We start from the raw sequence: 21,134 nt of genomic DNA on the forward strand, positions 1-21,134 counted from the left end.
AACAGATGTCAGGGACCAATATCTCGGAAATTAGATTGGAACTGCGAATTGTTGCCGCTAAGGGTTCTACGGCTAGTAGAAATAATAACGGGGATAGAGGGCAACCCTGACGGGTCCCTCTGTTAACAGAGAAGGTACCTGATTTTTAGTATTTCTAAGAGGTACCACCACTCTATTCGATCAAACACCTTTTCGGCATCATGTGAGAGGGCAAGGGCTTCCTCCTGTGAGTCTCGAGCCATCCAGATGGCGTGGAGTAGTGTACGTAGGTGGTTCCTTGAAGAACAACCAGGTACGAAACCAACTTGGGTGTGATGAACTAGGGAGGGAATGACCTTCTTGAGGCAGGATGCCGAGATCCCTGCCAGGATTTTGACATCTCCATTGAGGAGGGATATGGGACGATAACTACCGCAAAGAGGAGGATCTTTACCCGGCTTGGGTAGAACTGTGATAGAGGCTTTGTTGGAGAGGGGATGTAAGGAACCTGTCTGGTCAACCCCTCAGAAAGCATCATATAAGGCATCTACGGTATCTGCCCCGTTCATTTATAGAATTCCGTTGTATACCCGTCCTCACCTGGCGCCTTATGGCATGGGAGGTCGGCTACCGCCTGCTGTATCTCCTCCCTGCTGATGTCACCCTCTAGGAGTGCTCTCCCCTTGTCTGAGAGTCATGGTATGTTTGCCCGCTCAAGGAAGCGCAGTCAAACAATCGTGTCTTCAGCGATTTCTGGAGTGTATAGGGTTTGGTAAAAATGACCAAACTCATCTGCGATTGCCTGAGGGTGCGTAATAAGCGTGCCATTGGCACTGTGTAAGGCTGGTATGGCTAATGCCGCCTCCTGTTGATGGAGTTGAGCGGCCAACAGGCCTTTTCCCCGTGCTCAAAGTGGCGACCTCTCAGTCGCTGTAAGGCATTTTCTGCGTGTGACGGATAGAGGGAGTTGAGCTCCATTTTGGCTAGTTCCAGGCGACGGCGGGTGGACAAAAAAGGGTTTGGAGTGTACTCCCGGGTGGTCTGGGCTATGCAGTCTTCCAGTTTTCTCTGTTGATCGCACCTTTGGGCATTGGAAATGGCCACGTCCCTCATGAGCTGGCCTCTAATCGTTGCCTTCGCTGCCGCCCACAGTAGCTGGGGCGAAGAGACTGAACCTTTATTGTTCTGGAGGTAGGTGGCGACGTGGGATCTGAGTTGCTCCTTCCCCTTTGGGGTTGGGTATCTGGAGGTTTGGAGACGCCAAGGCTTATGACCGGGCGAGGCCAGCCCCAGTTCCAGGGCCAACAAAACCGGGGAATGATCAGACAGTGCGGCCGGTAGGATTTCAGACGTTCGGATCGTCTGTAATAACCGATGGGTAACAAGAATGTAGTCTAGTCTGGACTGAGTCCCATGGGCTGTGGAAAAAAAGGTGTATTCTCGGTCAGATGGATGGGAAAGGCGCCACTAGTCCAGCAGACCGTGGTCCGACAGGACATCACCTAGGAGGGCCTGATCAGCATTATTGCACCGCGTTGAGTCCACCTGATCGGTCCAGGATGGCATCCTGTACTAGGTTCCAGTCCCCACCCAGTAGATGTAGGGAGGCGCAGAACTCTGTCAGTAGTCCATTAAGAGATAGGAAAAAAGAGCGTTTGGAACCCGTGGGAGCATAGGTACTTCCAACACAAACTGTGGAAGAGCCCACGGTAAGCTTGGCGAGGACGTAGCGCCACTCCCGGTCGCACCATGTCTTAAGGCACCTGGACTACAGGGACCCACGAATGAGTATCGCCACCCCGCATTTCCGCCCGAGCCCTGCGCTTCACTATGCACGGACGGTGATCCGCTGAAGAGCACTTTGCCCACCCAGTCTCTGCGGAGTTTCTCAGATTCTGATGGGGAGAGGTGTGTTTCCTGCAATAAGGCAATGTCGATTATTTTAGATCGGAGATAAGAAAGAACTTTCTGTAGCTTGATGTAGTGCGTCATATCATGTACATTCCAAGACAGGACCGTTAGCGGAGTCACCGACCGCATTAATGAGCTTAATTGAGTACGATCCAGGGAAGAGCGGGAGATTTCTTGTATATTAATACAACTAATGAAGGGATAGGGTATGGGTAGCAAAGCTCAGAGCACTTGTGTTCTGGAAGGGTACCAACGGTTAGGGGGGTATCTGTAGGGGGAACCCTCGTTCAAGGAATATGAACGAATCAGACAGACTGAAGAGAAGAGAAAGAGAAAGGGGGAGATATTAAAGGAGACAGACAAAGAGGTAGTAGTCACGTAGGAAGTGAGAAGAAGTGTACAAACGTATATGCTCAAAAGGGGAAACATGGCGCGCGGAAAACGAAAGAATGAAGTGGAGTAAATGGATGGATAAGAAGTGAAAATACCTCGCCATTGAAAGCCCTGTTTATCTGCGGGTCAGAACCTGCAAGACCCGTGTGCTGGACGGGCACTGGGGGAGGACAGAGGGGGAAGAGGGAATATGCATGCGGCCCAGTAGGGCAACCAAGAAGAACCCACTGACAAATAACGCTGGATGGTACCTATGTGAGTGAAAAACATAAAGCGTGGAAAGGTGGGATGCGGCGTGGGGCATTACCAGAGGAGGGTGGGGAAGGGGGCTACAACTAGGCCGACAACCAAGACAGGTGACCGTATTGTAGCACCTACCAGAACAAAGAGAGAGGGTAAGTACCATACTATACCATATCAATGCTGACGTCGCCAGCAAAATATATCTCTGGGGTCATGACATGCATGTCAAGCGTGTCAGCGGCTGCCACTGTTGAGAATACAAAGGGGAGCGGATCAAGGGCCCCATAACTGCGGGTAGATGAGTGCAAAGACAGCATGGCATAGACAGCCCCCTAGAGGAATAGAGTGGTCAAAGGGAAAAGCGGATTGGGTGCTAAGCCCTCACAACTCGTGCCATCTGAGCATCTCTCCAGGACGGCGAGTGTAGGTGGGCAGAGGTGGGGGAGAAAGGCAAGCCTCCCAAGTGTCTGAGGTGTGGAGTATGCAGGATTTCCCCTGAGGCTATGCCCCGTGGCGGCCCACTACAATTGCAAACCTACCTGGTAGATGGAAAAAGAAGCACAAGGGGGTAGGGTACAAAAGAGGAACTGAGGGCGTCTGGAGGCGATATCACATCCCTCATCTAGAGGCAGGTTGCATGCAACAAGCCCAGGACTGGGGGTGAGTAACACCAGCAAAAGCACAAACGCAAGGGTACAGTGCTGGCCCTGGCCCCACCCTTACCCTCCCTAACCGAGGGGAAATGCAATAATAAAGATAGTCTAGTATGACACTTAGGGGGTCATTCTGACCCTGGCGGTCATGGACCGTCAAGGCCAACGACCGCGGGAGCACCGCCAACAGGCTGGCGGTGCTTCCGTGGCATTCTGACCGCGGCGGTACAGCCGCGGTCAGAAATGGGAAACCGGCAGTGTCCCGCCGGTTTCCCGCTGCCCTGGGGAATCCACCACAGCGGCGCTGCTAGCAGCGCCGCCATGGGGATTCCGACCCCCTTACCGCCATCCTGTTCCTGGCGGTGTTCGCCGCCAGGAACTGGATTGCAGTAACGGGTGTTGTGGGGCCAATGGCATGGGCACTGCAGGGGCCCCCTAACAGGGTCCCACTATGATTTTCAGTGTCTGCCAAGCAGACACTGAAAATCGAGACGGGTGCAACTGCACCCGTCGCACCCCTTCCACTCCGCCGGCTCCATTCGGAGCCGGCATCCTCATGGAAGGGGGTTTCCCGCTGGGCTGGCCGGCGGCCTTCTGGCGGTCGCCCGCCAGCCCAGCGGGAAACTCAGAATAACTGCGGCGGTCTTTTGACCGCGCAGCGGTATTCTGACGGCGGTACTTTGGCAGGCGGCCTCCGCCACCCGCCAAAGTCAGAATGAGGGCCTTAGTTGTCCAATGCGGGATCGTCTGTTGCCAGTTGTAGGGCGAGGAGTCTTCTGGGTGCTATGGAGTCTGACATTACAGGTGTTCCTCGAGTGCTGGTGTCAAGGGGAACGAGATTTGTCTCTGCCCTGGTCTTGAGTGTGGTCAATCACCGCTTGGAGGGCATGGTCCTGGTCCTCCTGTGATATAAGCGAGCGGTCATAAACTCTGCCCTTCTTCTGCGAGGCTGAACGATGATGCTGTGACAAGGAAGGAGAAACGGATGGAGGATCTCTAGGGGTGACAGTGTTGGGTTCAGAGTGTGCTGTGGCATAGTCTGTAGGATGTTGAGCAAGGCCGTCCAGGAAGGAGCCGAGGTCCGCAGGTTCAGTGAAGTCCCTGGATTTGCCATTGTATGTAATCCACATACGAGCAGGTTCAAAAAGACCAAATTTAACGTCCAGATTCCTGAGTTGCAGATGGAGGGCGAAGAATGCCTTCAGCTTTTCATTTGTTATCCTGGAAAAATCCGCTGCCACCCTGATCTCGTGTCCCTCCAAGGAGTACGGACCTTGGGATCTCGCAGGCCAGATAATCTGGCGAGCCTGATTGTGATGTAACAAACATGTGATAATGGGACGGGGCCTGCCAGTGGTCGCTTTATGTAGAGGGCCAATCCTGTGGACTCTTTGGAACTCCAATGGTGGTGAGAAATCCAGGCGAGTGAGCTCGGGTAGGAGGTTTTTGAGAAAAGTTTTGATATCGGAGGCCTCTTTGTGTTCTGGGATGCCAAAAAGGCGAACATTATCTCTGCGACTCCTGTCCTCCAAATCTTTGCTCGTAGAGACCGTAACTCAGCATCTTGGTTGGGCAATGTCGTGACCTGGTCCTCCACAGTCGTGAGGTGCCAGTCCAGGTCACTTACTGTCTCTTGGAAACCAGCAATGTCTGCCCGTATGGAGGTAGAGGCAATGGTCAGGTCCGATATCTTTAAATCCATTTCCTCCAGGCGACGCCCCACTGCGGTGATCTCCTGCAGTATGCGGTCCATTGCCTCTATTGTGTGGGGGTCAGCAGGCGAGGTCGTGGGACAAAAAGGGGCTGCCTGCGCTACCATGGTTTTCGGTTGCACGATGGCCTCGGAGAATAGTAGTTGACGGGAGTGTTTACCGGAAGACTTCCCGTTTGGCATTGCCCTGGGGGGGGTAAGAGTTCCTGGAAAAGAGCTGCTAATTGTAGTCGTGGCCACTAGACCTCGTTCCTGATGTAAGAGCAATGATATCTGCGTTGCAACTGCCGAGGCCCCTGGTACTATAGTCTCTGTGAGGGTTCAGCAAAGCAAACTGAATCCTAAGAGAAATGTCACTTGCGGTGGAAGGCTCATGCAGCTGCTAGGGTGTTCCAGAATGAGAAGCTGAACTCTCCTCACTGTCATCAATCAATCTGAGTGGTGGCAGATCCCCCACGCAGATCTCCTGGGGTCTGCCCATGCTAGGCCTTAGTTCCTACTCTGATTTGGGAGTACTACATAAGGATATTGGCCCTCATTCCAACCCTGGCGGTCATGGACCGCCAGGGTGGAGGGACACGGAAGCACCGCCAACAGGCTGGCGGTGCTTCCAGGGCCATTCTGACCGCGGCGGTAAAGCTGCGGTCAGAAAAGGGGATCTGGCGGTTTCCCGCCGGATTTCCCCAGGCCTGGAGAATCCTCCATGGCGGCGCTGCTTGCAGTGCCGCCATGGGGATTCCGACCCTCTTCCCGCCAGCCTGTTTCTGGCAGTTTACACCGCCAGAAACAGGATGGCGGGAAGGGGTGTCATGGGGCCCCCTAACAGGGCCCCATAATGATTTTCACTGTCTGCTTTGCAGACAGTGAAAATCGCGACGGGTGCAACTGCACCCGTCGCACCCCTGCAACTCCACCGGCTCCATTCGGAGCCGGCTTCATTGTTGCAGGGTCTTTCCCGCTGGGCCGGCGGGCGCCCTTTTGGCGGTCGCCCGCCGGCCCAGCGGGAAAGTCGAAATAACCCCCGCGGTCTTTTGACCGCGGAGCGGTCTTTCGACGGGGTTACTTTGGCGGGCGGCGTCCGCCGCCCGCCAAAGTCAGAATGACCCCCATTGTGTTTTTGGCTATCATATAAAATCATTGTGATTGTGTAGAGTATTACTCCCAGTTTTTTGTGTATCCATATTGGTAATATATTATATCAGTATAATCTATGTATAATTTTTTAATGTATTGTTGTACATTGGTGTATGTATTAGTGTTGAGTGAATGTGGTATGACTGATTTTATGTAATGTTTGTTTTCAATTGTATTTAATATTATATAATAAGTTTTGTTAAATTATTCTAAGTCTCTATTATGATATTTGTTGAAGTAAATGTTATGACTTTGATGTAGCCCAGGATTGGACATATAGGTGGTCATTACAACCCTGGCGGTCGGTGTTAAAGCGGCGGTAAGACCGCCAACAGGCCTGCGGTAAAAAATTCGCAATTACGACCGTGGCGGAAACCGCCAACAAAGACAGCCACTTTAACACTTCGACCGCCACTGCGGTACAAACAAACAGCTTGGCGGTCACCACCAACAGACAGGCGGGAGACAATATACCGCCCACACTATTATGACAGGCCAATCTGCCACCTTTTCAAGGGCGGATTCACCGTGGATAAAAACACGGCTGAAACAAGAATCCCGAAGGAAAAACGCTCACCTCTACACACCCCACGAGGAACGAGGATGCCATGGACCCGGCACTCCAAATTCTCCCTGCAATAGTCTTCCTGCTCCTCCACCAGGAGCACGAACGCCGGCGGCGAAGACCACAGTGAGTACTGCACCTATGACACAGGGGAGGGAAAAAACAGTGACACACACGCAACATCCCCACCCCCACCCTCACCCACTACAACACACACACTAATGCATATCAGTACATCACAGTTACACCCCCCAAACCCCTGGGAAGAATGCAAAGACAATAGAAAATGAGTGTAACCATTGTAATATATTAAAAGCAAGTAGGCAGAAATATATATATACACCATGTACATAATATATACCAAGCATAGTAGTCCAGGTAGTTCTCTAAGAAAGTCCGTGGAACACTGGGACCACGCGGTATGGGCGAGGCCTACACAAGATCCCCGACCATGACGGAGAGAACACTGCAGGGGCATCAGAGAGCAACTAAACAGGCACCTCAGGAGGAGGGAAGGGGGGGCATCTCAGCCGCTTGAGTGCACAATGCCAAATCCACGAGGGGGCCACATGCCCACTGTACAATCCTGGGGAGTGCAAAGTCACTGTCTCTCAGGTCTCTACAGTGGGTGGGTTTCCCACTGCCATATGCTGGGGAGTGCAAAGCCACAGTCTCTCAAGTCTCTACAGTGGGTGGGTTGCCCACTGTTCAATCCTGGGGAGTGCAAAGCCACAGTCTCACAAGTGGATGACAGTCTCCACTGGTTCTGGAGGGGGCATGGTGCCCAGAGTGCTTCATCCTGCCAAGGATTGGTGTAGTGGATGCTTTTCTCCACTGGTTCTGGAGGGGGCTTGGTGCCCAGAGTGCTTCATCCTGCCACGGATTGGTGTAGTGGATCCTTTTCTCCACTGGTTCTGGAGGGGCTTGGTGCCCAGAGAGCTTCATCCTGCCAAGGATTGGTGTAGTGGATGCTTTTCTCCACTGGTTCTGGAGGGGGCTTTGTGCCCAGAGTGCGTCATCCTGCCAAGGATTGGTGTAGTGGATTCTTTTCTCCACTGGTTCTGGAGGGGGCATGGCGCCCTGAGTGCATCATTCATCCCGTGACGGACTCAGTTGCGTCAGTGCCCTTGCCGCTCATGGGCTAGCGGTGCTTGAGACGGCGGTGCCCTGTGCAGCGGTGCTTGAGATGGCGGTGCCTTGTGCAGCTGTGCTTGAGATGGTGGTGCCCTGTGCAGCGGTGCTTAAGATGGCGGTGCCCTGTTCAGCGGGGCTTGAGATGGCTGTGCCCTGTGCACGGCGGTCTCCATTGCAGGGTCTCAGCTGGTGGTGGTCCTTCATGGCCCAGCGGGGCTAGTGCTGGCGGTCCTTCATGGCCCAGCGGGGCTTTTGCTGGCGGTCCTTCATGGCCCAGCGGGGCTAGTGCTGGCGGTCCTTCATGGCCCAGCGGGGCTTTTGCTGGCGGTCCTGCATGGCCCAGCGGGGCTTTTGCTGGCGGTCCTTCATGGCCCAGAGGGGCTAGTGCTGGCGGTCCTTCATGGCCCAGCGGGGCTTTTGCTGGCGGTCCTTCATGGCCCAGCAGGGCTAGTGCTGGCGGTGGCCTCCTGGCCAGGTGGGCTGGTGCTGGTGGTGGCCTCCTGGCCAGGTGGGCTGGTGCTGGCGGTGGCCTCCTGGGCAGTGGGGATGATGGCGGTCTTCTCTGCCGTGCTGCTCTTCCCAGACTTGCCAGGTTTCTTGTGGCCCTTCCCCACCTAGGAAGGTGTCGCAGCTGACTCCACACTCCCATCTGCACCCCTGGGAGCGGCTTTGGTGGCTGGAGTCTTCCCCCTCTCCCGCCGGGCACTGGCCAACTTCTGATGCTTCACAGGTGGGGGTCTGTCTGTGCTGTGGCTCCGTGCCACACTGGCTGCCCTGGTGGCTGGTGCACTCCAGATTCCGGTGACTACAGGCACCACTGGTCCCGGAGATGTTGTGGCTGAGGTGCTAGTTCGGTACATATGAGACGGATTGGGAGGGGGAGGTGTGGGAAAGAGGTCGAGGTTGGACAGGAAAAGTTTTTTGGACACACTACGACGGGTAGCTGGAGGGGGTTTGGGAGTGGAGGAAGAGGTGGTGGTTGTAGGAGGTGTACGTTTGGTGACTTTGGGTGAAGGTGCATGTGCTGGAGGCTGTCGTGAGGTGGATGGCTGTTGGGTGGGTGTTTGCCTGCGTTTGTGTATCTTGGGAGGGAGCGTCACAGACATACTGGGAGAGGACACGGGACGTGTGAATGGTAGTGGGGGTGGTGACTGCACGTGAGCGTGGTGTGGTGGTGAGTGTGCTGGAGAGGGACGTAGTGGCTGTAGAGGTAGTGCATGCAGGTGTGAGTGTAGAGGAGACTGGGAGGGAGGAGGGAGACGAGGAGGAGGGGGAAACAGTGGAGGCAGTGGATGTTGGTGTGTCTACATGTGTGTGATGCTTGCGTGAGTGCCTGTGGGATGTGTGGTGCTTATGTTTGTCTGAGCTTCCCTTGGGTGTTGACGTGTGTGCATGTTGGTCTGTAGGTGTGCTTGGGATAGGCTGAGGTACAGGGGATTGGGTCGGGGTGGAGGAAGTTGGAGGGGGGGCTAGAGATGGGGACAATAGCTGCCATCAGTGCTGAGGCCAGAGTCTGAAAAGCTTGCTGAAGGGCTGCCTGACCAGAATGAATGCCCTCCAGGAATGCATTGGTTTGTTGCAACTGCCTCTCTACACCCTGGATGGCATTCAAAATGGTAGACTGCCCAACAGTGAGGGACCTGAGGAGGTCAATGGCCTCCTCACTGAGGGCAGCAGGGGTGACTGGGGCAGGGCCTGAGGTACCTGGGGCGAAGGTGATGCCCACCCTCCTGGGTGGGGGGGCACGGGGTAAAGGCTGAGGGGCTGCTGGGAGGGCGGTCCTGGTAGGGGGGGTGGCGGCTGTACCTGTAGATGCAGGGGGCACAGATGTTGCCGCCACCACAAGGGAGCTCCCATCAGAGGACGGGTCCGTGTCGCTGGTGTCAGCTCCTGTCCCTGCCGTGGAGCTCCCCTCGCCCTCTGTCCCACTGGTGGATTCAGACTCTGTAGTGTCACCCTCCTGGGCCATGTGGGATGCAGCTCCCTCATGCTCCGGTGCCACTGCTCCTCCGCCTGATGATGCTAATGCACACAAGAACAGGGAGACCACAAAAAGGGGGGGAAGACAGAAGAAAGACATGTTGAGTGCATGCATTACTGCTACTGTTGGCGGACACAACAGACACAGGCGCCCCCTGCACTATGCCGCGCTCTTGTGCTCCACTGTTCAATTCCTGGGAAATGGCCTTCAAGGCTATGGACGACATCTGCACACATAGATGACACAGGGGCATGACTAGGTGTACTTGGCACTCTACAGAGGTGGGGTAGGGTGCCACATGGCCTGCCTTATGGCGGGGCCTTGCCTACGGAACTCGCCCTGGCCTAGGGAAACCCACAGCCCACCTCCCCCACCCAGACCCCTCTACTGCGCACAAAGTCAGCAGAATGAGAGTGTACTCATCCCCTTGTGGCTGCTGTGATGCCCTCAAGCACCCATCCAGCTCCGGGTAGGCCACCGCCAGGATCCTGAACATCAGGGGGGTCATGGTGCGACAGGCACCCCTCCCACGTTGGGAGGCCATCCCCAGCTGAGCCTCTGCCGTCTTCTTGCTCCAGCGGCGAATGTCCTCCCATCTTTTACGGCAGTGGGTGCTCCGTCTGTGGTAGACCCCAAGGGTCCGGACGTCCTTGGCGATGGCACGCCAAATATCTTTTTTCTGGTGGGCGCTGACCTACATGAAATGTACAGGGTAAAAAGAGAAGTTATTACCAACTGCACCGTGAAAAGTGATTGGCCCCCATCCCTACCCTTGCCATGTGGCACATGAATTTACCGTCTTTCATGCATGCAGCACTCTCCCCCCTTCCTTCTTACATCCAGCCCTCTCCACACAGGCATAGCCCATACAACATGCTCCCTGTGTACTTACCTGTTTGTCTGGAGGACTGTAGAGTAGCGTGTACTGGGGTAGGACCCCATCCACGAGCTTCTCCAACTCCTCCGAAGTGAAGGCAGGGGCCCTTTCCCCAGACACACGAGCCATTGTATCTTCCAGACCGAGGTCACAGCAGCACTTGCAGTGTAGGTCCTCTCCTGTCGAAGATCAGGTATCGAGTGATAGAACAGATAGAAAATGGCAGTCATGTCCGCGGCGGTGCGTACCGTCACCGCCGGCATACATCGTCATTGGCTCCTGGGACCCATAGGGTCTAATGTTAATCAATGCAGCATTGCGCCGCGGTCTTCGACCGCCTACTGCGGCGGTGTACAACGCCAGCGCAGTTACCTCACATCCCATTGTCCCACATTAGAGGTCAGGCAACTGCCATTTCAAGGGCCCACATGGCTTCATTTCCAACTGCGTCACAGATACCTAGGCCTAGACTTAACACACATACAGGCCACCTTTTGTGTATGATTGGTGTTCTGGGTAAACTGTGGGTACGTACCTCTGAGTAGTTTGACTCTGTGCTCTCTGTTGTCCTTCATGGGCACCGTCCGCTGGGACATGTGAGGAGATGGTGGCATCCTCCAGTGTACCGACCGTTGGTGGACCTGTCGACAATGGAGGAGCGACATGTGATTATCACATACAGGCTTGACTGTGCCACAATCCAGGAACTGTGTACCCAGTTGGAGCCAGACCTGATGTCAGCAATCCGCCATCCCACAGGAATCCCCCCTCAAGTGCAGGTGCTGTCAGTGCTCCATTTCCTTGCAAGTGGGTCTTTTCAAACAACAGTGGCCATAGCATCAGGGATGTCCCAGCCTATGTTTTCCAACGTATTGTACAGAGTGTTGTCTGCCCTTCTGAAACACATGCGGTGCTACATCGTTTTCCCCAAAGTGGAGGATTTGCCTAGAGTGAAAAGGGACTTCTATGCCCTGGGACACATCACCAACATCATAGGTGCCATTGATGGAACCCATGTGGCTTTGGTCCCCCCCTACAGGAGTGAACAGGTGTACAGAAACCGGAAGAGTTATCATTCTATGAATGTACAGATGGTATGTTTGGCAGACCAGTACATCTCCCATGTGAATGCCAAGTTCCCTGGCTCAGTGCATGACGCCTACATCCTGCGGAATAGCAGCATCCCTTATGTGATGGGTCAAATCCAGAGGCACTGTGTGTGGCTATTAGGTGAGCACCTGGAGGCAAGTCGGTGGGAATGGTTGTCTGGGTCTGGGGATATCCCTCCAGGTTAGTGAGTGTCTAACAGTTGTCCCTCACCATTTGCAGGTGACTCTGGTTACCCCAATCTGTCATGGCTACTGACCCCAGTGAGGAATCCCAGGACAAGGGCAGAGGAACGCTACAATGAGGCCTATGGGCGAACTAGGAGGGTGATCGAGTGGACCTTCGGCCTCCTGAAGGCCAGGTTCAGGTGCCTCCTTATGACAGGTGGATGCCTATTCTACTCACCAAAGAAGGTGTGCCAGATCATCGTGGCCTGCTGTATGCTTCATAACTTGGCTTTGTGACGACAGGTGCCTTTTCTGCAGGAGGATGGTCCAGATGGCGGTGTTGTTGCAGCTGTGGAGCCTGTGGACAGTGAAGACGAGGAAGCACAGGAAGAAGGCATGAACAACAGGGACTCAGTGATCCAGCAATATTTCCAGTGAGACACAGGTAAGCGTACAGACCTGCCTACTACATGTACTTTAACACTACTACCTCTCTACTGTCTGTCGTTTTCACCCAGTGTATGGTCACTGAGTTGTCACTTTCCCTTACGGTTTCACAGATGTGGGTCCCACTGTGTGACATCTGCTTAGATTCCTCATGGACTAGAGCTGTGTGACATAGGTATGATGACATTACAATTGAAAGAGCATTTTGTCACTGTAATTGCTAATACACTATTTCAAAATCACAGACAGACTCCAGATTGTTTTGTGCTTTCAGTGTGTTTATTTCAGTGATCAATATTGGAGGGGGTAGGGAAATGGTGAGGGGTGATGGCGGAGGAATGTCCATGGCAGATTCCAGTCTATTAGTCTCACAGGTGCATTGCCCAAATGGGCATAGGAAGTGGAGCTGGGGCAGTTTAAGTATGGACAGGGTGACAAAGTGGGACAGTAGGATGACAATCAGGGTGGTCTCATTTCTTGGCGGGGTCTTGGCATCATGCTCTGTCTTTGTCCTGGATCTCAGGGACCGTTTGCGGGGTGGTTCTCCCTCTGCAGGGGGTGGGGTGCTGGTGTGGTGGTCCTGTGGCGGGCGTCCTGTCCACTAGCGCCGGCAGAGGTGGTGGGCAGTTCATAATCCATGCTAGTGTCAGAGGCCCCTTGTAGTGCCACAGTGTCCCTCCTGGTGTTGAGTACTTCCTTCAGTACCCCTACGATGGTGCCCAGGGTGGAGCTGATGGTTCTGAGTTCCTCCCTGAAGCCCATATACTGTTCCTCCTGCAGGCGCGGGGTCTCCTGAAACTTGGCCAGTACCGTTGCCATCGTCTCCTGGGAGTGGTGGTAGGCTCCCATGATGGAGGAGAGGGCCTCGTGGAGAGTGGGTTACCTTGGCCTGTCCGCCCCCTGTCCCACAGCAGCCCTACCAGTTCCCCTGTGTTCCTGGGCCTCCGTCCCCTGGACTGTGTGCCCACTACCACTGTCCCCAGTTCCCTGTTGTTGTTGGGGTGGTGGGTTATCCTGGGTACCCTGTAGTGGTGGACACACTGCTGATTGACGTGTCCTGGGGACAGAGGTATGGGCCCGCTGGGTGGGTGCTGTGCTGGTGTTTCCAGAGGGGGGAAGGTCTGTGGTGGCCTGTGACTGGATGAGGGGAACTGACTGTCCCGAGGTCCCCGATGGGCCGGGCTGGTCATCTAGATCCAGTTGGACAGAGCTGCTGTCATCACTGTGGGCCTCTTCTGTTGGTGGTGTGGACATGTGTGGACCCTCCTGTCCGGTGACGTTGGGTAGGGGTCCTGCAGGGGTATAAAAGGATGGTTTTTACATCTGTGTGTGTCATGGTGTGCAATGGGTGGGTGACCGTGTACCCCAGTGCTTGCATTCCTGTGTGGGACCTTGTGTGATGATGGTTTAGGGGGTTGTATGGGTATGTGCAGTGGCCATGCTTTAGTGATGGGTGTCCATGCTTTGTTGTTGCATGCAGGGCTTGGTGTTGGGATGGGTGGTTTGTGATGTTGGGACAAATGTGAGGAGTTGGGGTGCTGGGGGTGAGGGTGAGGGTGGGGGTATGTGATAGCATGCAGGTAGGGTGGGGAATGTAATAATTAAGATTTTTCTTACCAGAGTCCATTCCTCCGCCTACTCCTGTGAGACCCTCAGGATGCAGAATCGCCAAGACCTGCTCCTCCCATGTTGTTAGTTGTGGGTGAGGAGGTGGGGGTCCGGCGCCAGTCCGCTGAACCGCCTGGTGGTGCCTTGAGATCACAGAATGCATCTTCCACCGTAGGTCGTTCCACCTCTTCCTGATGTCCTCCCGATTTCTTGGTTGCTGTCCCACTGCGTTGACCCTGTCCACTATTCTTCGCCATAGCTCCATCTTCCTAGCAATGGAGTTTGCTGCACCTGTGCTCCGAATAGCTGTGGCTCTAACCGGACGATTTCCTCCACCATGACACTGAGCTCCTCATCCGAGAACCTGGGGTGTCTTTGCCGTGCCATGGGGTGGTGTAGTTGATGTGTGGGGTGGAGTGTGTGGTGATAATTGTGCTGATATGTAGTGGTGTGTTGTGTGAGGTGCGTGGAAGTTCTGTGGGTGATGGTGTTGTGTGCCTGTGGATGCTGTTGTTCTTGCTGGTGCTGTCTCTCTCTGGCCTTCTTTCGGAATTTTCGGTCGTGGGGGTTTGTGGGTGATGTGGGTGTGTGTTTTATATTGTAATGGGTGTGCGGGAGTGGTGTGTGTATATGTATCAGGTGTGTGTATTTTGAATTGTCCAATGTGGCTGTGTTTTGTATATGTGTGTGTATTTTGAGTACGGCGGTGTGTACCGCCGATGGAATACCACGGTTGAAGGCCGCCGCGTGGATTCGTGTGTCGTGATAGTGTGTACGTATTTCTGTTGTCATGACGGTGGAGGTTTTGTTTTTGCCAGTTTATCACTGACCTTTGGTGTGGCGGACTTGTGTGGGTGTCTGGATTTTGGCGGATTCCAAAATGTGGGTCATAATAGCTGTGGTGGAATTCCGCGGCCGCGGCGGTGTGTTGGCGGTGTTCTGCACGGCAGTAAGCGGCTTTTACCGCCAATGTTGGAATGACCACCATAGTCCTTATAATATTGTTGACATACATTAGAAGTTATATATTGTTACATCATGATTTATTGGAATGTATTTATGGATATAATGTAATCTTAAGGTAGCTCCTCATGTTCTTCTTAGCTCTAGTCAACCCGTGCTAGCTCTGGGCCCATTTCAAGTTTCCAGGCTTGGACAATGGTGGGAAGGTGGGAAGGTGGAGGGCGGAAGGATGGCGTCGTAGATGGTGATCCCGGGGGATATGTCTGCTTGGAACCCCAGTCGCTGCTCTGATGTAGCCAGGCAGGTGGGCCCCACCCTCTACACTACCCCGCCGGGGATACCTGTCGCCTCTCAGTGATGGGCTCCCTCTTGCTGGGTCCTGTGGATCTAGCACCTGCCCCAGTCTGGGGCACACTTAGCAGTTGGGTGCTCACCTCCCGTACTCACAATCCTCCCATGGATCAGGGGAGATCACCGCAGCCAGGTTGCCAAGGTCCTTTGAATCCGGTTGGGCCCCATGGCAGCATACGCGGTTGGGTGCGGTCTCATGCGGTCATCTGCCTCTCCCTGAAACAACTGCGGATCCCTTGACCACGGCGCTCCGCTGTGGTTCGTGTTGATGACCTCCCTGCTGCTAGAGGGAAGAAGGCGATCGCCCCTCGCCTCTCCTTTCCAGAATGTCAAGGTCCTGGCTTGGGGATCTAGCCCCAGGCCGTCTCGCGCGACCAGGGAAAAATGCTCCCGGCCGCCTGGCACACCTCTGCACACAGGAGAAATCGAGGCCGCGGCTCGGTGCGCTGCATTAGGCCACTTCAGACTGCGGCATCTTGGTGGCTGCTATAGCCGCTGGACGTCGAATGGGCCTGAGTTTCCCGAGCCTGCCGCTCCCACCGTGGCCCCCAGTGTAGCAGGGGGGCTCTTGGTGGTAAGTGTTACCCCCTCTGTGGTCCCCGATCTGGGGCGCGGAGCTCCCTACGTATCGGCGGCCAGACCACGCCACCTGCTTTCTGAAGGTTTTAACTGGGGGATGCATCCTTACAACCAGGGATATGAAGTTTGAAGCAGTGCTTACAACCCTGAAAAAGGAGATGAGGCCCTGAATTTGGATACCTAGGGGAAGAAGGGTGTTTTTACTTGTGGGGCGTCTAGATTTGCCTCAGACAGAGAACAATATCACTTAGTATGAACAGTTGTCATGGAATACAGCCTTGAAAGCTAGAAAGCAACCTTAGATTTGCATTCTTATTATTATGTGGAGCCAGTGATGTTTACAGAGAACTGGTCTGATGTGAGTGAATTTGTCTGAGATAGTGACAGGGCTGAAGCAATGGGTCCCGGTAGTCCTTGAAAAATGTAATTTCCAAAGTCTAGTCTAGAGATGACAAGAGTGTAAACTGCAGTTTTAGCTGTTCATGGGGTGTAAGTTAACAGATTTTTTCAGGTGAGTAGACACGTTTCTTGAATTTGTCATCAAGTGTATAGGGGGAACAGAGTTGTTCCTAAGAGGGGTCGTGACCAGAAGGAATTTAATTTTAGGGGGTTTTGCAGAAGGATGTTTTTCATCCGGTCCTGTAGTCCATCTAGGCAATTTCTCGGGGTGGTGATATTTATGATTGTCAATGTTTTAACTATAGTTGAAGGTCACTGACATATTAGTGAGTAACAATACCTTCTTTACTGAAAATCAGACTTTGAGGATGTAAGAAACTCTATTACTGGTTGGTGGGGGGAGTGAAACCCTACTCAGGCAACAACCACAATCTTTGTCAGGTTTCAGTCATAAGCAAATCCCAAATGATTTAACCTGTATTCAACCCACTCGTAACTTGGTACAAAAGCAGTCAGGCTTAACATAGAGGTAACTTGTAAAGTATTTAGGAAACACTTCAAACAGTAGTAAAGTGAAACACAAAACCAAACAAATTCCACATCAATTTAGGAAAATAGAGCAACAGTTCATATAGAATGACCAAAATGCAATCAGTAGAACCGGATAAATGAGATTTTAAAGATGTAAGTGACAATAGCACCAAAAATCGGAAAGCGCCAACTGTGGTTATCTGGTCACACTGGACCGGGACAAAGTCACAAGTTCAGGTCATCCACATGGAGCAAAGGCCGGCTACAGGGATCCACTTAGGCCCACTGAACAGAAGAAACTTAAATCCTTGTTGTGGAGTGTTGAGAAATCCCACGTTGAGGATGGGCTGCGCAGATGAGGCGATGTGAGGTCCTGTGTGGAGGTGTGTCATTGAGCGCTGGTTCCAGGAGGCTGTGAGATTGCAGTATGAGGATGCTATCATTGAGGATGTTGTTGAAGAGGGGCTTGTGATGTGATGTTCTGCATCAAAGATGCATCACACACCGGCTGGTTCAGATGAAGTTGCAGGAGTTCTGGGAGAAGATGCACCGCACTGCTGGGAACTTTAAGGCCCACTTTCAAGGGTCCTTCAAGGTCCACTTTCTAGGGTCCAGAACTGGGGTGTCACCACTTGGGATGGCAGAACTCACAGCTGGTGATCCGAGTTCAAGATGAAGGCCCAGTTCTTCTCAGTCAAGGTGGGTGGTAGCAGGGCAGCTCAGCAGGGCAGCAGAGTGACAGTTCTTCTTCTAAGTCTTCCACAGGTCCAGATGTGTACTCAAGAGTTAGGTATGAGGGTCCGATATTTATACCTAGTGCCCACTCTAATGTAGGAGAAGGTTCAGTAGGGTTCCACCCCCTGAAGTGTGAGGCATTCCCTTCACCCATTTTCAGAATAGTGACGAAAACTACGACTTTGCTATTAAAGAGGGCTTTAAATTGCAATTTGTTAGACACCAAACTCGAATGGTGAATCCGCACCCATTTGAAAGTTATCACTTATTAAATGTAAAATGTTTATTTTTACAGGTCCAAATGGCAGTTTAAAACTGGACACATAGGCTGCAATGGCAGGCCTGAGACATGATTACAGGGATACTTAAGTGGGTGGCACAAAAAGTACTGTAGGGGCACTAGTAGCATTTAATTGACAGGACCTGGGTACACGTAGTACCACTTTATTAGGGACTTACAAGTAAATGAAATATGCCATTTGGGTGTAAGCCATATCCTGGATAGGATACACAGAGAAGGATGAGTAGTGGTGGCTCGACGGGGCACACTTCCCAAATGTGGTATGTGTACAGTCAATGATACTTTGTATTAAAGAGAGCTATGGTGCAGCACAGTGAAATATGCTCCACTAACCTAAAGCGTAATATGGTGTTCCAATGAAACATCAAGCAAGATTTGTCCCAGACACCGCAGCACTCGAAAAGTTTGTAAATAAACAAGTCCTCCAGTTAATTCTGGTTGTGGTGGGTTCTTTTAATGGGAGACATGGACTTCATATCCATTGGATGGTCATCGTTCCATAATCACAGCCAACATAGTCATAAGATGAGCATCGTTACATAGGCACAGCCAATACGTTTCGTCACAACATGTGACTTTTTCAAGGCTGCAAAATATATACAATTGTGGTAGCCAATCCTTGTTCAGAAGCGTTTGAGGATGATAGCATACACAATGAGAAGTGTAGGTCAAAGTAGTGAAGCATGCGTCAAAATCCAAATAAAATTGGATAGTGTCAAAAATGAGGGGTGTCCCATTGGATAGTGTAGAACACTATCCAATGGGGCTTCACCCTTTTCCCATTATTTTAGTAATTGCATTATTTAATGATACTACATTCTTGCAGGGACACTTTTGGTGTCATCTGACAACATGTTGTGTTATCATGTTTCACTAATGCTTATTTATATATGTTTTTTACAGTCTTTTTGTCACTTTTGCATACCTCTGTTCCATACATATATTGTCATATATTAGACAAAATACTATTGTATTGTTACTACATGCCCTTTAGGTTGACACCTTTCGGTTGTGGACTTTGTTCCTTACACTTGTAAGGTTTGTATGATTAATGATACTATGCTGATCCTTAACAATATTCCATAGGTTAGCTATAACAGGATGCCATGTGTACACACATTATGTTCACTTTTTTACTGGTATCATGACTTACCTTCACACCACCACTCATCTCTCTTTCATTCAAGCCCTTTACAATACTAACTATCACAACTTGCCATTCTTGCCACACTCCAGGATGGTCGCCGCACCTGTTCTCCTCTTTCCGGTCCTGACCTTCCTACTGTCTTCCCTCTTTCTATGTCTACAGGGCTCTTAAATGTCCCATCAGTATGGCTGGCTTTAGAACAGATGTGTTTCTCCTGCACTGTCCTTGGTTCACTTCACTTTTCCCGAGGGAAGCAACCTTACAATAACACATCTACATATGACTTTTGTGTTTTTGGTTTAGAAGCACTGCTCCTTATTTTGCTTTGACTTTAAATACTCTAACTCTAACTTTTCCCGCTCGCTATCAACACTTGCAGTTCAACTGTCCCGTCTCAGTTTACCATTATACAGAGGTTATTTGACTTGGGATTGAGACCATTTGGCACTTGTTTCTTTGTTTTAGAACCACTGCGCTTATTTTGCTTTTACTGTTAAATGTTTATCTGGATCTTGCTTGCTCGCGTTTTTTAACATGGTCATTTACTATGCCTAACGGCTGGAGTTCACTTATTCTTTATTGATTTTCTCCAGTTAATACGTTTGCTTCCCTCAACAGACTCCCCGTATATAGTGTTTCCAGGTTACACTTGTGGCTCCTTGTTTTGAAGGGCTAATGCAACTCCACCAATAGCCCCATGCACTACTGGTTCTGCTGCATGTTCTTTGCCCCATGTTCTTTTTAATGTTTACAGCACTAATATTATGTTGTAGACCATTTTTTGGCCTCCGTTCACTTTCTTTCTTTATTTTACTACACTGCCCTGTACACCCTCAGGTTTCGCCTTTTTACATGTCATTTTGTTTTCTCATAGGCATGAGGCTTACCCTGGTCTCATACAATTTTGTCCTCTTTGCACCCCACTATAAGTGAGTGACCCCACATACTCTTCAGGCATACTGTGCCTACTTTTGATACTTCCCTTACTTCTTAGACCGTGTTTACTCCTCGATGTATGAATTCTCCACTTCTCTGTCGCTATGATTCACCACCACCCCCTTATTTTTGGTGTGTCTGGACAAGGACTGGCTACCATAATTGTTGTATAAATCTTGTAGCCTTGAAAAAGTCATATGTTATGACGAAACACGTGTTGGCTGTGCCTCTGTAACAATGCTCATCTTATGACTATGATGGGTATGACTATGGAACTACGATCATCCAATGGACATGATGTCCATGTCTTCAATTAAAAGAACCCACCACAACTAAACTTAACTGGAGGACTTGTTTATTTACAAACTTTTCGAGTGCTGCGGTGTCTGGGACAAATACATGCTGGATAGGGCACGGTCAAAGATGGCACTCTGTGGGACACTGCACATATCTTCAGCTTTGTCAATCACCTTACTTGTACTTGAAAGCCCATACCATGCTTCAGTGTCCAAACTGTTCTTTAGCCGTCAACTTTATTGAAGGCTGCAATAGGTCTAACAGAACAAGTATGGAGGCACTTTCTGTGTACAGTATATAATAAAAGCCCTATGGTATTTGCAGTGTGGCTGTTTGATACTGAATCCAGTTCATAAGTGTTAGAAATGGGGTCTTTGGTTGGCAGTCAGTTTATCCCCTGTCCAAGCAAGGACCCTCACTCTAGTCAGTGTAAAAGAGAATCACCCTCAGCTAACCCCTGCTTACCCCCTTGGTAGCTTGGCACAAGCAGAGTGCTAGGTGTAAAGTATTTGTATCAACACACACAGTAACTTAATGAAATCACTACAAAATGACACAACAAATAGATTTTTGAAAAATAGGAAATATTTATCTAAACAAAACAAGACCAAAACAACGAAAATCCACAATACACAAGTCAAGCTATCAATTAAAGAGCAAAAAAGAGTCTTCATGTAGTTTTAAACACACACTAACACCGTTAGTGTGAAAATGTACCATGGGTGCGTCAAAAATAACCCCGCACAGGCGAGTGTGAGTCAAAAAGGGCTTGCGATGCATCGATTTCACTCATGAGTGAGACCTTTCGTCATTTCTCCTTTCGTCGGTTTGGGGCGTATCTTTTCTTCTCTCCGCAGGAGAGCGATGCATCGATCCGGTCAGCACTCTCGGGTCCGGGCAGGCCTTGCATTGTTTTTGCACGCCCAGCGGTGTTTGCGTCAGAAATCCAGCCGCACGATGATCCAAAAACCATGCAGCGCGGGTT

Source organism: Pleurodeles waltl, chromosome 4_1, assembly GCF_031143425.1.
Source record: "Pleurodeles waltl isolate 20211129_DDA chromosome 4_1, aPleWal1.hap1.20221129, whole genome shotgun sequence".
NCBI lineage: Eukaryota > Metazoa > Chordata > Amphibia > Caudata > Salamandridae > Pleurodeles > Pleurodeles waltl.